The sequence below is a fragment of the Equus asinus genome, chromosome 11 (genome assembly GCF_041296235.1).
Source record: "Equus asinus isolate D_3611 breed Donkey chromosome 11, EquAss-T2T_v2, whole genome shotgun sequence".
NCBI lineage: Eukaryota > Metazoa > Chordata > Mammalia > Perissodactyla > Equidae > Equus > Equus asinus.
The window spans coordinates 39,158,846-39,172,899 of record NC_091800.1 but is presented as its reverse complement, the minus strand read 5'-3'; the positions used below and the strand labels follow the sequence as shown (position 1 = coordinate 39,172,899).

At 36.2% G+C, this 14,054-nt stretch overlaps 1 protein-coding gene and 1 pseudogene across 1 annotated transcript in view; one reads left to right on the top strand and one right to left on the bottom strand.

Moving 5' to 3' along the window:
• The window catches only part of DIAPH3 (diaphanous related formin 3), a 489,528-nt gene that overhangs the window by 413,831 nt on the left and 61,643 nt on the right, over positions 1–14,054 (top strand). The window lies entirely within an intron of this gene.
• On the bottom strand, positions 10,864–11,632 carry LOC106833868 (large ribosomal subunit protein eL31-like; annotated as a pseudogene).

Below are 14,054 nucleotides of genomic sequence, written 5' to 3'. Positions count from 1 at the left end.
TATCAGAAACCTAAGGGCCGTGATAGTGAAAGTACAGAGACTTAAATATAATCTCTCATATCTCGGATATCATTCTTCAGATTTTATCTATAATGAATTCATCAAAGATTATATGTTTTTCTTTTATAAGGACATCTACCAGAAATCTTTCAGCGTATTTTTATTTCAAACTTTAGAATAAGATGATGGGACACACTGATTACATCCTACTTTTTCAATAGGAGATTTTATTATCATCTTCTTAGTAGTTATACTCAGATTATGGTGTTTTAAATTGAAATTCTTATGGAAATTAAGTTCTGGCTTTGTTTTTAGAAAAGGAAGTCACTAGAAATCTATTTCTTCCCAGTTTTACTCAATAATGAACATTTTCTTATTAATGTGCTTATCTATTGGAATTTTTCTTAATAGTCTTTTTTGGATAAATTACATGTAATTCAAATAGTTCTCAATAAGCAATGATATAAGAATAAAGATTAACATCTAAGTGAGTGCCTTAGAAATTACAGAATATAGATATTGAAGGAATCTAAAGGTCTATCCCTAGTGGCTTTGAAACTTTTTGGACTTCAACCACATTTAGAAAAACATGATGCACCAAAACCTACTGTATATATCTGTGCACACACTTACCTAAACACCCAAAGACAAAAAATGCACAATTTTTACCTTTGCTTCATGTGATGCAGTCTATTTTCGTTTCTAACTCAGTCTGTTCTAATCTACTGTATTCCATTTAAAAAAGAGTGTATAATGGCAGTCCTGGTGTATAGAGACCTGAAATTTAGAAAATACTGTTCTATTCTAGTTCTCTCATTTTACTGATTAAGAAACTAAAGCCAAAACTGAGAGGTACCCTTGTCCAAAAAAAAATTAATGCTAACACCACAGTCTCCTATTAAGAAGTAACAAAGATTAGGCTCCAGACCCTCAAGGAATTTATAGACTGAATTGTAAAGAACACAAACACAGTTAAATATATTACATCATTAATAACCAACTCCTTTAATACCAACTTATAATAAATAGAACTATAAATAAATACTTAAGATTATAGTAATAAGAATACAGATAAACTAAAAAGACTTTATAAACAAAATATTATTCGAACTAAATTTTGAAGGAGTAGAGAATGGTAAACTATTTGTTTCAGAAAAGGACCTTTTTGGGAAGGTTTTTTAACAGCATTCTGTACAGATCAGAAAACGCGACAAATCAAATTTTACCAAACAATGACGATCAGAGTTGGAGTTTGTTAACTCACTTTGGCTATATAAAGAACATTATGCTGTTATTGTTCTGAATTAATCTAATATCCCGCAAAGAGTCAACATAGTTTAGCACAGTGGATCAGTGCTCATAATAACAGGCTTTTAAATATTCTCAGTGACACAGACACTAGGATGCTGACAGATGATCAGTAGAGACCATCTAGATGTTAAAAACCATCAAATTCAAGTGAAACCACCAGAAAAGAAGCTAGAAATCTTTCTAAATTTAGGTATAAACATTTTCATTTCAGCTATGAGAAGCTCAACAACTTGACTTTTGGGTTCTTCTCGCTGTTTTCCTTTTTAATAGGTATATTGGCCTATGGCTAACAAGCAGCCTCGTGTGCTTCAAATATGACAGTTATGTCTTTTACGTTGATTTACTGGCTCATTCTCTTTCTAAGCTTTTTAACTGTAGTGATTGGTGTAATTACAGAGCTGCCTCTACTGTGTGAAGGCACAATTTGCAGGTCAAAAATGTTATACAGAAGTAGGTATGGTGGCTGTCTAATTAGGTTGCTTAATATTTATCAAAATGGCATTCATTTTTGTTGTTGTACTGTTGCTTGTCTCAGCGTTCCAAATATTCTTTCTTGATATAATTATATGATTGGATTTTCTTTTGAACTTTATGAGACGTTAATCAGAGTTAAACATTTAAGCTCGAAATACCATTTGCTGTTAAGCATAAAATCTACAGTTTCTTTATCAGTGTTTTATAGTTTAATGCTGAGACATTCCCTCAATAAGTATGCATTGTGTAGCTCCCAGGAGTGTCTGTTGTAGATGCTGGGGCTCTAGCTATTCCTTCCCTTGTAGATAAGGTCCACCTTCTCTTGCATCAGCAAGTAAATAAATAAATCAAATAACAGCTTGTTATAAATGCTGTGAAGAAAGTAAATGAGATGTGATCATTGGTGGAAGCCTTTCATAGACAGTGACGTAAGAGCTACAAAGTAAAGGGAGGCCCTGGAAGGTCCCAGCTAATAAAAGAGCAAGGAGGAAGCAATGGTGAATGGATGGGGTCAGGAAAGATCTGGGCTTATTAGATGAACCAACAGAAGAGTGATGTTGATGAAAAAGTGGTGAATGAATGGCAAAGATGAATGAATGGAGAAGTTTTAGAGAGAGGCTGGGATAGAAGGCAGTGGCCTTTGTAGGTAAGGTAGGGAGTTTGAATTTTATTTGACAGCAATAACAGTATCTAATTTTTATTGAGCACTTACTAGGCACCAGGAACTGTGCTAAGTATTTTATATGTGTATCTTATTTGATCATCACAACATCCCTGTGAAGTAGGAGGTAATATCTCTTGTTTTTAAATGACAAAAGTAAGGTTCAAAAAGATTAAGTAACTTGCCAGTATAACAACAGCTAGTATGAGGAGGAGTGGCCTCAAATCCCAATAGTCAGGTTCTATTTAAGTTCTTCTTTTTTATAGATCTTATATCTTTTTATATCCTTTTCCCATTTTTATTGTTTTGTCGGTATTTTTCTTAATTATTTCTAGGAATTCTTTATTCATAAAGATATCAGTCAACATTAAGTCATTTATAATAAAATTACCTACAGAATTTTCCTTAGAAATAGATAAGCTTATTCTAAAATTCAAATAGAAAAACAAGCAAAAGCTAGGAAAAGTATTAAAACTTGAGAAAAACCAGTAGGGGGTCTAGCCTTACCACATATTAAAATATGAACCAACAAACAAGAAACTGGGAGAATATATTTCAACTCACAAGGACTAGTTTCTCTTTTATATTCTTTTTGATGCCCACATTGTCAGACTTGTCCAGTAAGAGCCCTCTTCAAGTTTCTGGGTCCCTTTAAAACCACACCAGGCGTTTTTTTAATAGTCCTTCCAGTTGGGCAACAATATGTCCTAGGCTCATTTTGACTATTTTTTTCCCCTTCTGCAGAACTGGAATCAATTGCTCTCCACAGATACTCACTTTCTTTAATGGAGAAGAGAGTTGGAGACCAAAATGTAGGTATTAGGGCTGCATGTCAAATTACATGTGTAGTGGCAGACTGACTGGTAAGGCCACACCAGGCCTCTTTAATAACAGACTAGACAAGAAATCCCTTTTCTAAGTTCAAAAGTTCACAATGGTTTATTTTTCTCTGCATCACATCTTCCTAACAATAGAAATAACAGGCAACATTTATGTAGCTACTACTGTAGCTGGGCAGTGTTTTGCCATTACATGTACTAACTGATTCTCTCATCACAAAAATTCTGTAATTAATAGGTGTATATATATACCTATTATCTCTCTCTATATATATAGGTATGTGTGTGTGTATATATATATATATTCAGTCTTATGTATAAAACTGAAATGCCGTTTATACCTACCTCTATTGAGAGAGAGAGAGAGAGAGAGAGAGAAAGAGAGAGAGATGAGGAACTTTAGGCACAGAAATGTTAATATACCTTGCTCAAGGATAAATAGCTAGTAAATGGCAGATGTAGGATTCAGACTCATGCATTTGTCCCTATTCTTTACTTGAGAAAGATGGATGGATGACGATAAGGACTCCTATGGGGAAAAAGTTTCCAAATGTCCTTGTTCATTTTAGGCAGACATTTGGGAAGGAGGCAGACTGTATCAGCCCGGACAAGTTCTAACAGTCCTCTTCCCTGAGTATCAAATACTTGTTTACTATGCTCTATGTGACCCCGTGGATATAGAACCTAATTATCATCCCAATTTCCTGCACATTAACCTATACTCCTAAGGAACTATATTCTAGATTTGACCACCAGCTGTTGCCAGGGGAAAATAAACTCCCTTTGTTACTGCAGGTCACAGTGACCTTGCAAGAAATCCACAGAGGTTTGCTTTGTTTTGAGGAGGTTTCTTCAGATAGAGCTAATTCACGGACCCCATTGGGAGACACGGTAAGGAATAAAACATTTAATGTAAAAAAGAGCCTGTTTCTTTGAAGGTCTTCAGTCTTTTTATAGAAAAAGTAATTTGTGTGAAACGCCTTTATCAACTAAGTTGATATTTTATTATTGTTGTTGATTTCTAACCTCTAATCTCTGCTACATTCACTGGAAACTTTTAGCCAACAGTCTTGCACACTATTATTTTTAATGTGTTTGTATTGGCACCTAAGGCTAATTTTTTTAAATTATTATTATATTTCATTTTAACACCCACTTGCCTGTTTTTCTCAAATGTCTACTGAGGACAGTTAACCATTAATTGACAAGTGAAATACTTGAGATAGGAAGAGTCCAACAGATCACCCCTCTTATGAGTGCAGGGCTGCTAGATCAGCCATCTGTAGACTCTTAGGCTGAATCTGTGACTTAGTGGAAATGGAAGAAATACGTGAAGGGTTGTGGATTCCTGAGTTGGCTAACTGGACCAGGAGGTTCAGTTATCTCCTGAGGCCCTGAAGTAGGTATCAGGAGCTATATACGTAGCACAGAGCCAGCGATGGAAAGGCCAAAGAAATAAGAGCAGACATATGGAACCCAGCCATTGCTTGGGGCTGATGGTTACCCTATCATAAAGTGTTATGTTCAGATTAACTCATTCTGTCTGTAAGCAACCTAGTCATACAAATTCAGAATTATTTGATTCATTAATTCCTGTTTTGTTGTATGTGCATGTTGGAGAAAACGTTAGTTACATGTAAACAATTGCGTACGTGTACACATATGTAGGTACACACCCACAAACACTATATTATTATATATAGAGATGAAAATAACTGGTTTGTACAAAATGCTTTCTATAAACTTGGCTATATGAAATAATAATATATGCAAATCTATATATTTAATTCTAGAATAATGTTCTTGTGAAGTTCAAATTTATGTAATACAATAGGCTTTATAATCTGTTAAATATGGCAGCTACATTTTCAAAAGAAATAATTCCTCGCCAAGTTAATAATCAGGTTGGAGTTTTAATAAGTAATTATAAATTTTTAGCAGAGAAAAGGCATTGGTCATCAAAGCAGATGATGTTATTTTTTTTCTGTCCTTTACCTTTGTAATAAGTCTTTTTCTTAAGTTGCTTTCTGCTGTTTAAAATGGTAGCATTCATGTTCTAGCAATAATTGTAGAGGTTTGAGTTATTATAAACTTTGAATATCAATTTCTCCCCTTCTGTGACAGTTCCACCACTAGGGAAGTCAGGCTTGCAAGGTCTAATTACTGCAGCGTTTTGATATCCCCAGCTACAGTATTGGCAGGAATTTAAGCCATGGTAGAATTCATTGGTGACACCGTTGTAACTAAAAAGCACAGAATCTGTTTTCAAGCTTGTTCCGGATGGAATCAAGTATTGGATGATGTCAAATAGTCTTGCTGTAAGTTCAGAAGTGCCTTGGACGATTCTAATATGAAATGCTAATTATTTGCAATAGAATGTAAATAAGGTGGCACTAAGTCTTATTTGCAGTGACTAATGAAAGCTGTTGTACTGTAATCAGTGAGATACAGAGCAACGGGGCAATTCATTAGGAAAACCACAGTTGACAAGCAGTTAATGCATGCCAGTCTGGACTTTCCTTTTGCTTCTCTTTGCTTCTATTATTTCTTCTCGTGGATAATAATAAGTCCCATATGGAACACGTATAATAAGGATAAGAAGAAACCAGCAGCTAAATTTTGCCAAGCTATGTCAAATATCTACAGACTCTAAGTCTTCCTTAGCTTTTCTTTGCATATGAAAAACAACTGCCATATTAGGCTGATTGAAAATATAGTGATTTTCTAGTCAGCAAATTGCTAGTCTGAGAATATTTCATGTTATCTCTCCAGACTTGAGCAAAACTTAACTGTGCTGCAAATTATTTTATTTCCAGATATATATTACATTTCAAAGTTTAGCCACATCTTTGCGTCTCATACTTTAGCGGTAGAACACTTTTAACAAATAAAAACACTAAATTGCTTGATACTGCTCTCTTCTCTGTGTTAGAGAGTACATGCCTTGGTAAATAAAAGTTGAAAATCTAGAATAGCTTTTCTGCTCTGGGCCGTATATTCATCACAGCAACAATAGTGCAGGATACCATACTGTTTTAAAACTTGTATAGCCAAATTTCTAACTTATATAACTATTGAAGTAAACACAACGATTATGCCTTATTCCTCAGATGGAAAAATTAGGAAGGTGACTTCTCTTGTGTGCAATTTCTAGAACTGTTTCTTTCACTGACTATTCATGACTCCCATAGAGGAAGCCAGCTCATTTGATTCAATCAAAATTTTATGGCCCATCTCTTTTTAAAAAGAATTTGAGGTAACTTGTCTATTTAAAGGATGAAGAAGAAACTGCAAAGTCAATACTGTGATTTATTTTTGAGCTTCTTGACAGCCAGAGGTACAAAAGGAAGCAGCACAGGTTATAGAGTGCCAAAACTTGGGCCGCATCTCCTGGGCAAGAACATGCATGAATCTAGGTTCAAGGAAACAAAACGCAGGAAATTCCCAGAGTCTGAGGCCAATTAGGAGTTTCATTTACTCTTTAGTCTCCATCATTTAAAGTGCCGTAAGTTGCCCACACTTAGCTCTTTCCTTCTGTCTGAGGTAGGTGTCTTAAGTCCTTAGACAATGTCGGGCCCCTAAGCTGCTCTAGAATGAGGTCACTCTGCAGTGGTCATACATGCAAGGGGCTTTCCACAGCTAGGATTGACACATGTAACATAGGATGGTCAGTTAAATTTGATTTCCAGATAAACAATCAATACTTTTTTAATATCAGGATATCGCATAAATACTTTTTAAATATAAATGTGTCCCCAATATTGCATGGGACAAACTTATACTAAAAAATTATTCATTATTTATCTGAAATTCAAATTTGAGTATCTTTATTTTTTATTTTGTTTTCCTAAATCTGGCAACCCTACCCACAGCCTGCAGGTAAGCCTCCTGAACTGTAAGAGGGGACTGGGGGTCCTTTTATCACAAAACCTGAAGGCCCACGGTGACAGATAATCATAGTCTTATTTTTCTTCTAACTTTCCTTGAGACTTTGATGAGGATAAATAGAAACACTGTTATTTTCTGGCAAAGAGAAACTTAGCCAAAGAATCTTTAGATAATAACAAAAAAAAACTTTTATCAAGAGACCTGAATATTTCAAGTCAAGTGAACTATGGATTGATGGGAAAAGACCACATGCAACACGGTGTAGTTCAATTAAGTTTCCAGTTGAAATAGCCAGAGGCAGAGCATCTTCTGGAAAGGTAGATGGCTGCATGGCAGGAGTGGATATAGCGTCTCAGAACCCTATTGCCTCTAAGAACTAATGGAGGCCTGCGGCTGCCAGGACGCTGTTCCCAGCAGGTAGGGTCTCACTGAATTTGAGAAGCTTAGTTCTTAACGGGCTTGCTGTCCTTTTATACTTGGCGTTTTAAATCCTGGATATTATTCTGGAAGTACTTATACCAACAACCTGGACACTTCAAGTCTAGGGACTATTTTAAACATTGGTCTCTCCTGGTCCGTGAAAACATCTCAGTGTCACCACGAACAAATCTTCATTCTGAGTGAGGGAAGGCAGAGTTAGAAACCATTAGCCCTGGAGCAGTATTTTGGAGTGCTCCATTCCCTGTGGACCTTTAAACCCTGCATTGCTCTTCCTCTCCACTACAATTTGGAAATCGGTTTCTTGGAAGAGGTATGTATGTGCTGGCACATGTCTAGATAAGGTTTCAGCTGCAAAGGCCAAAATCCGGTTTAAGCAGAAAAGTATTTATAATGGCACATTAAATGGATTATAGTGTCATTGGGAGGACTTAAGAAACGATCTAGACTGAGCTTTGATGAACATCAAAAGCCATCACACAGGCCACCAAGGCAATTACTCCCTCCTCTATGATACAAAAGCGGCCTGCTGAGTTGGGAAACTGCTGCTTCAGCTGCTGGCCCCAGAACCTCACTGCCATTCCCTGACAGGAAGTCCCTGTGATCAGGAAGCTACCACCATTCCTGCCAGCCACACAACTGTGTGGCGCCTGTTACAGTCTACACTAGCCTAACAGATACCTGCCTTTCTCCTTTTCAGCATCCACAAAGCTAGTGGCCAGATATTGGAAACTCTGCTGATGCTATAAGAAAGCCAAATGCTTCCAATGTCACGCTTGCGAGAAAAACCAGCAGCATAGCTTCTACCTCACTTCCCACTTCCTAACCTTGAGCAGTTTGGAGACTGGCCAAACCCACTCACATCCAACTGCAGGAGGATCTTTATATGGTTTTTAGCTTTCCAGCCAGTACAATACAGGAAAGCACTCCAGTAGGTGGTTAAAATGGGCGTTGACTGTCAGTCCACCATAACCAGGATCCATAACCTTATTTACAAGTAGTAGTCACATCTCATTAATTTGTCTGGCTCCCCACAAAAGGGAAAAAATCAATAAAGGCCATGTTATAAGCATCTTAGACGCCTTTTGGAAAATGTTTCTGAGGACCTTCTGTAAATTATTATTATTTCCATCCATAAGGTAACATACCAACTCTTGAACAATGGCAAGCTTTTTTTCTGGTCTTGAATTCCTAAGGGCTTTGAACATAGAATCTTTGACAGGGATAATTAGATGTCTTATGGACGATGTTTCGACCACAGTTTTATATCAAGTGTAAAAGCTTCTTTTTATGACTGTATCTTTATTCAGAAGCTTTTGCCTTGCTTTTGCTGTCAGCTGAAGCCCAACTCCTGAAAGGACACATGCAGCCAGTACTATACCAGCCATTACTTTGATGGTGCTCATCTGATTTCAGAACTAATCTGTCTTGATTGGTTCTGCGTTGGTCCCTCCAGACAGAAGCAAGTAACCTGATGGGACTGGAATTCCTTCCCTCTGTCACCTACTATTATGGCTGGGTTGATGGCAAGTGGGACATACTCAAATCCACCCAAGTTTTGTTTATGGTATAGCCTTTTTTCCACTGTCATTACCATTGTTTTGTCAGTTGGATGCAACATGAAAAGGTTCATAGGGCAATGGTGAGAGGCAAATAGGTAGAATTAGTGATAGTCCAGAAATATTTATATGGCTCTTACACCCATTTTTTCCTTGGGATTTTTAACCCACATCATCAGTTCACCTAGTTCTTACACAGATGTGGAAATGTTGACAAATAAATTTAAAAGAAACATGAATTAACAGCTTGAGCACTGAAGTATGGTTCCTCCTTTTACATTACTTGAGGAACCATAGTTGTATAAAAATCACAGTGCAATAAATTCAATAAAAATCATCTTTATTTATCAAAATAACATTTATTACCAGGACATGAAAAATGAAACTGACAAAGTAAGCTACACGTTCCTATCAATCTTTTGAAAGTTTCGTGGATTTTCTCAGTAAAAAGGCCTTACTTGCAAATTCCATTTGAGCTATTCTACTCAAATTTTCACATAGGCTGGTTATAATTGTTAACAATCCCTTTTGGGAAGATGGGTAATTTTTTTTTTTTTTACTAGAACGAAAAAAAGATGTGTTATAGTGTAAATGTAAAATATAAATCAAAATTCTTGATTGGTATAATGTTTAGAGAGTTATTTGTGGAATTTTTCAGTATAAAAATTTTAGTCAAGTGTACATTTAGTAGGTTGTATTCTTTGCAATTGCATTAATAGAATAAATATATTAGAAAAATAAAAATCATGCAAATTACGGCTAAGTTCCTACAATACTTTTTAAATAGCAATTCTCTGCCCCACCCCACGTAAATACTTTTTTAATTTTCACTTGGGGATTATTACATGTATTAGGTAGTGAATACTGGCAGAGAAAAATGAGTTATTGGTGCAGTTAAATAAATGGGCTTATAATGTTTGCTTACTGGCTTAAATAACTACCAATAACTGTGTTCTGCTAAGCTTCTACTCGAAAAGTCTAATCTTTTTCTTCTGTGTTTGCCTAAAGTCTTCCTCATACATTCAGCTTTATAGATAACTGTCAGGCACACACAGAGGAGAGCACTTGCAATGGTGGTGCATTTTATGGCATTTTATTCTTTCAACCAGCATTTTTAAGCACGGATGACCTGCAGAACCCCTGACTAGTTGCTCGTTACAAAAATGAACACAATGGTTCCTGTCCTGATGTACTTCAAAGTTTTGCGGAAGAAACGATTGAGGTTTATATCACATTGTCTATATTTATTAAAAAATTTTAATTCCAGCTTTTTATGAACTTTTTTCATAGAATAAGCTTCAATATTTTCATTAAACAATAGCAATTCCTAATATTTCAGACATAGTACTTTATTAATTTTCTGGAATTTTTAAATTTTAATTTAATTTTGACTAGGTAATATCTCCACATGGTTCAAATTGAGATTTTCAAAAGAAAATACTGTGAAAAATCCCTTTCTTCCCCTTGTCCTCCAACCAACCAGTTTCCCCTCCACAGCATAAATGTGCATTGGTTAGAGTTAGGTTCAAGTGCATATAGAAGAAAAGTCAAGTATCATTGACTTAAATGCTTCATTTAACCAGAGACATTTGAAGGTGTCAGTCTGATGCTCATATGGAAGTTCCACAATGTCATCAGGGACTTAGACTTCTCCTGTCTTTTTTGTTTGCAGTTTTATAAGTTTATTTGACAATCAGTGGCTAGTTCTCATCCACATTGACTGTAGATTTTTGAAGGTGGTGACAGGTACATAGGTAACCAACATATAGAGTCTGTTTGGTGAATCTTCATCGTCATTACATTTTCTGGACAACCACACATGGATATGGTATGGGGCATTCCTTATTCCTTTGGCCCAGGCAGCTTTGTTGAGCCTGGCGTCAATGCATACTTCTGGAGTTCCTGTCTTCTTCATGGCAAATTTCCAATTTCTTTGAAAGCCTATGGGGCATGCTTTTTGAAGCCCACTCCATGGCTGAGCTTGTGCATGTTGATGATGTATTCTCTGGTCACCATCTCGTTGATGGCAGGCCTTCTCGCCACCCTTCTTCACAGGAGCCGTTCTGCCAGGCCCAGCTTGGAAAAAACAAAGGGGAGGGAGTGTCTCCTCCTGTCTTTATGTTTGTCATCTTTATTCTTTAGCTTCTAATCTCAAGGCTGCCTCTCGGTCCAGTGTGGCTGCTGGAGAGTCATCTGTCATTTCTATAGCTTGGGGAGGAGAAAGAAGTCAACAAGAGCCAAAAGGCATGGCTCTATAAAGAGCTTTCCCCAACACCAAGGAGAAGAGATTGAGGGAGAAGTACAGATCACAGGGGACTTCATGTTAATGAAGTGCCTGTACTAGATAGGCCATGAGCAGCTTGAGAGAAAGTATTGCCTGGAATGGAATGTCACCAGCGACAACAGCGGCCAAAGGCAGTTCACTTATTTCACCTTTTTGCCTAGGGCCAACCTTTCTTCATATCCTCTATGTATCATAGCTTGCAAGTTAATTGATTCTTCGTTAAATCATAATGTCTTATCTGTTAACTAAAATTTTACCTAGAAATATGAAATAGAACTGATATTAAATATCATTTTTGACAGGTATCTTCCTTGAGTAAAAATGTGGCTCTATGATGCTGCATTTCAGCTCAAATTACACAGGTACGTGTGTCTCACTTCACTGATACACTGTGTTTCAAGCAAGACATTTTATTTTATGGCTAAATTTCAAGGGAAAGAAATATTCTGGAAGGAAGGCATTATATGGGGTGTCATAGAAAAGAGCAGTCTACTGTTTTTTGTGCTGAATAAAACTGTGAGGGCTTTTTAGAAAGGTGCATTTCCGTATCAGAGGCAGACTCTGCGCTAAATCTCAGGGAGAGAAATGGACTATCGGTGGCCATTACAGTCTACTTATTTCAGGCTTGGATTCTGAATATATTTTCTATAAATTACCTTTAGAGTTGGGGGAAAAAAAGCTTTTTTTGAGGTGACACTGCCACTAAAATATAGAAATGTGAAATATCTATTACTTCTCACAGAAATCTTAATAAAATATATGAAAAACTATAATCTTATTTTTTCAGCTTTATTGAAGTATAATTAACAAATAAAATTGTAAGATATTTAAAGTGTACAACGTGATGATTTGATATACATACACATTGTGAGAGAATTGCTCCCATTAAGTTAATTAATATATCCAATACCTCACATATTTACCTTTTTAAAATTTTTTTTTGGCAATAACATTTAACATTTATTCTCTTAGCAGATTTCAATGATACAATACAATGTTATCAACTATAGTCACCATGTTATACTTTATGTCCTCAGAGCTTATTCATGTTACGGCTGAAAGTTTCTACCCTTTTACCAACATCTCCCCATTTCCCTTACCCCCCAGACCCTAGCAACCACTTTTCTCCTCTCTGTTTTTATGACTTTGATTTTTGGGTTTTTTCTTCTTTTTTTAGATCCCACATATAAGTGTTACCATTTGTCTTTCTCTGTCTGGCTTATTTCACTTAGCATTGTGTCCTCCAGGTTCATCCATATTGTCGCCAATGGCAAGATTTCCTTCTTTTTTAAGGCTGAATAATATTCCGTTATATATACACGTACATATGTGTATAGCACATTATTTTCTTGATACAGTCATGCATTGATGGACACTTAGGTTGTTTCCATACCTTGGCTGTTGTGAATAATGCTGCAGTGAACATGGGAAGGCAGATATCTTTTTGAGATAGTGGTTTCATTTCCTCTCTAATCTTTTTCATAATTGAAAACCAACTCAAAGTGCTACTGTGTTGGAATATAGCCTACCAAAAGGATTTAGCAAATAACAATTACTTTTTTAAAAAATATTACTTTTTTCTGCCTTTCTCAGCATTTCACCATCAAAAATCTCAATTATACATACTATATAGTATATGCACTGATATGTGTTTGTTTGTTTATTTATTTTGTGAGAACGATTCACCCTGAGCTATCTGTTGCCAATCCTCCTCTTTTTTTTTTTTTTTTTTTTTGCTTGAGGAAGATTAGCCCTGAGCTAACATCTGTGCCAGTCTTCCTCTGCTTTGTATGTGGGATGCCTCCACAGCATGGCTGATCAGTGGAGTAGGTCTGCACCCAGGATCCAAACCCGTGAACACAGGTCACCAAACTGGAGGGCATGGAACTTTAACCACTCGGCCACAGGGCTGGTCCCCTATAAGTGTTTATTTTTAAGAGATGTTACTGGAAGACATTATCATTTGACTTTGGAAACTTGCTTATGGCAATCTCCTTTCTGCCTAGGATCACATTAAAAGGCACATCACAGTAAGCTCATTCATTAAACAGTTCCTATTCAGTAGCTATAAATAGGATTAGGTAGTCTGTTTTATTTAGGCCAGTAATACTTTGGTGTTTATAATTTATAATGCCTTTCCTGGAATAAAACACTATCATTGTTTCTGAAAATTTGAATGGATTGTCAAGTGCTAAACAGATTTGATTTTCTTTTTGAGCTATTCAAATAGATTTCAGGACAAGAGGAATTTAGCTTGTAATTACAAGGACATCCCATAGTACCTTCTCTAAGGGTTTAGGACCTTATTAGGGTTGTTTATGTTCTCTGATATTCTTTTTAAAGGGAGGAAAGTTCAGTATGAGTTTTTTCCTCATCACAGGCAGCATGGTGTCAGGAAGGTAGCCAACAGCATGACCTTGGCCTTTAAGGCCGTTTCCTCACCATAAACTGGAATAACAGTTCCAACCACATGAAATGTTATTCTGAGTCTAAAAACAAATTAATATATAAAAGGACCTGGCTAGTCCCTGGTATATACCAGTTCAGGAACTATTGATTTTTCTTTCTTTCTATTGTAAATTTCCATGTTGTGTGTTTAG